Here is a 3,648-nt window from a genome sequence, read left to right as displayed (position 1 = left end):
TGATCATCAAAGTGAAACATAAGTATGTGCATAGGGGAACAAGCCTTGCTGAAAAGAAATTAGTATGGGTTCGGCAAAGGTAAAGCCAGCTTACCAAACTGTTAGAGTTATGCAGGGTGTGAAGAGACACGTGGTTGGAGGGGATTCTATCAACACCATATATCTGGATCTTCAAAAAGACTTTGTCAGAGTTCCTCATCAATTTTCCTCATTATGTCTGGCATAAACTTAGCAGTCATGTGATGAGAGGACCTATTCTTTCATGGATTTCTAACTGGTTAAAAACAGAAAGCAAAAAATAGAAATAAATAGGCAACTTTCTCAATGGAGAGAATAAGAATTGAGTCCTTCAAGGATTTGTGTTGGGATCAGTGCCTTTTATTCATAAGTTCATAAATATTCTTGACTTGGGATTAAGCATTGACCTGGCCAGTTTTCTGAGTGATGCTAAATTCTTCAGGGTGGTAAACAATCAACCAAAACTTTGTGAAGAGCTCCAGAGGAATCTCTTCAAACTGAATTAACCAAATGGCAAATACAGTTTAATTTATGTATTTAGAATGTGATGCATGCTGAGCAAAAAGTTTGTGGTCCTTTCATTTGGAAAAATGTGAATGGAGATCACATGGAGAAAATAGACTTTCTCATGGCATTAGAGCCACGAGTCATCCAACAGAGTTGAGAGGAAACAGTTTTAGAAAGGATAAAAGAAAGCAATTCTCCATACCATAAATAATTAACCTATGTAATTCATTACCACAAGACATGGTAATGGTCACTAACTTGGATAGCTTTATAAAGGGATTGGATAAATTCATGGACAAGTCTATCAAGGCCCATTGGTCTTGCAAACTCAATGCAAACTTGGTGTGTTGCCTCCTGACTGGGGACAACATCTTTTCAAAAACCAGTTTTAGGGGAACAAAGTCTGGAAAGGGATATTTCATCACTTCCTACAGATGAGAACCCTAAAGGCATCTAGCTGGCTACTACAAGAAAAAAAAAATGGTGGAAATGGATTAGTAAAGGTAAAGGTTTCCCTTGACGTAAAGTCCAGTTGTGTCCGACTCTAGGGGGCGGTGCTCATCTCCGTTTCTAAGCCTTGGAGCCGGCGTTGTCATAGACACTTCCGGGTCATGTGGCCAGCATGACGACTCGGAACGCCGTTACCTTCCCGCCAAAGCGGTACCTATTGATCTACTCACATTTGCATGTTTTCGAACTGCTAGGTGAGCAGGAGCTGGGATTAACAACGGGAGCTCACCCCGCCGCGCGGTTTCGAACCGCCGACCTTCCGATCGACAGCTCAGCGGTTTAACCCGCAGCGCCACCGCATCCCAAAATGGATTGGCCTTGGCCTAATCCAGCATGGCCATTCTTACAAGAGAGAAAGATTTTTAAAATGCTAGAGAAAAGAAGATATATCAGAGACAAGGTGGGGGAGAAGGAAAGGTAAACTAATTTAAGTTAACAGTATTAAAGCATAACTTTATACCCCTCTTCACACTTGGAGGATGAAAGAGGTGGAGATCATCCAGACATAAAAGGTGAAAACAGCCAAAATTCACAGAGGAGACAACAGTAAATGGATTTTTTCACAATGCCAGCAGCTGGGTACAAATATTTCTTCCACTAAGTTGTATACAGGAACAGTAATGGCAAAACATCCTTCCTGAAAATCCAGTTACCCTTAAAAGTAAAGATTTAATAGCAGCAAAGCATTATGTTATTTTCTCTCTCTTTTCTGCCACCTTCCTTCAAAGACATATAACCATGCACAAGTTTCACTCCCAAAATTAATATTAAAGATGAGGAAAATTAAAAAAGATAATGAAATGTGACTTTATATATAAGTCACAGTTTATTTTCTGGTCTGTTCCTAGGGGATTTCAGCTTTGGACCTCATTCTATTGATCATGACATTGCAGAATAGCCTGTAGTAAGTAGCAGCATCAATTGTACCCAGCAGGTGGCAGAGCACTATTGTCCCTTTGTGGACTTTCTCCCTTTCATATTTTCTCCCTCAGAATGAAACCAGTACAGTAGTGACACTGTGCCAGGCAAGCAATACTTTCTCAGTTTGCTATATGGCAATTATATTAATATGTATTTCAAGAGAAATTTTCCCATTTTCCATAATGCCACCAAATGAAATCAGGCACAAAAATCTTTATTTTTCTATATTCAACATTTCTTTATGTAGAAGGTTTGTGAGTAGGATAGGGTTGCTTATAGAATGCATACAGTTCATAAGCTGCAGGACATGGTTTGAACTCTTTCATCCTCTTTGTTCAGCAAGAAAGAGAAAGAAAGAAAGAAAAAGAAGGAAGGGAAGGGAAGGGAGAAGCCTTCAGGCTTTAAGATTGCCTCCTTTATAAAACTCATGCTCCTGGGCCTTTTTAAAGATCAGCCTGATTGATGGCCACACTTTTCTGACATGGTGAAGGGAAAGCTGATGTCATCATGCTTGACAGAAAAGCACAGGATGAAGGCAATAAGGGGGAAAAGAAGGAAACATTCCTAGTGTTTCCTTCAAATCTCCCACCCCATCTGAAAATGAAGTTTTCAAAAATCTTCAGGTTTTCCCCTGCTAAAAGAGATGGACCCTAGTGAAAAATGGGGAATGTACAAGACCAAAAATAAATCCCTAATTATTTCGCCATATCTTTGCATTTCAGCTTCTGTGACTGTGATCTGTGCGTAATGAGATGTCAATTAAAATTTTAGCCATCTAGAATTCTTAACCTCTATATATGTCTGTGGAAGGTCTTGTTTAAGATATGACATTCTTGTACCATTACTTTTTTTTTAAAAAAAGGGCTGTCTTCAACACAATCAGCTTTATGAAAAAAAAGAGGGTTGATTAGTTCCAGAGAGGTAATTATACAGTAATTGTGCTCAGGAAAGTAATAGAGATCAAAGGTACGAATCATCTTAGCTGACAGCAGAAGGTAATTAAAGACCTTTCTACGTTACCTGTAATTTCATGACTAAATACTTATTTAGATACTGTGGAACAAAAAATATTTCTGTTTCAGCCTTGTATCTCTCAGACTGAGTGTTCATGACCAATCTATCAGAAAATTGTCTTCTTTTTCCGGTGAGGTCAGGAAGGAAGTCTCTGTAATCTGGCAATCTTCTTCATTTGAGATTATAACCTTACGTACATTTACATGGGATTAAGTCCTACTGAAGATACTAGTGCCTGTCTCTAAATAAAAGTCATTTGTATGATGGGACTACACATGCAGCCAGCACACCTTCTTCCTTGGCTCCTCCTATTTCCCAGTAACATTCTTGAAAGACTGTGGTGGATGGTTTCCGGCAGGAACATGGCAGCCTGAACAGCTGTGCTTGCAGGCTTCACGAGCAGAAATGACAACATGGCAATTTTTGGGCTCAAGCAAGTTTTTCCTGAAGCCCAGGAGCAGTTTTCCAGAGAGGAAAACACTCGGAATTACCCCATCTGTCCTCGAGAAGGCTGCCTGCAGCCAGAAAATCTCAAGTGTTTGCGATCAACTGGTAAGAGCAGCTGGGAGGCTGGGACGTCACCATTTCCAAGCCACGCTGTAGCCTTAAAGGGACATTAAGACTGCCCACCCCATTTCTAAATCACCCAATTTATTTTTCTTTTAAGTTTATGTACCC

Source organism: Candoia aspera, chromosome 1 (genome assembly GCF_035149785.1).
Source record: "Candoia aspera isolate rCanAsp1 chromosome 1, rCanAsp1.hap2, whole genome shotgun sequence".
NCBI lineage: Eukaryota > Metazoa > Chordata > Lepidosauria > Squamata > Boidae > Candoia > Candoia aspera.
Note: the sequence above shows the minus strand (reverse complement) of the source record.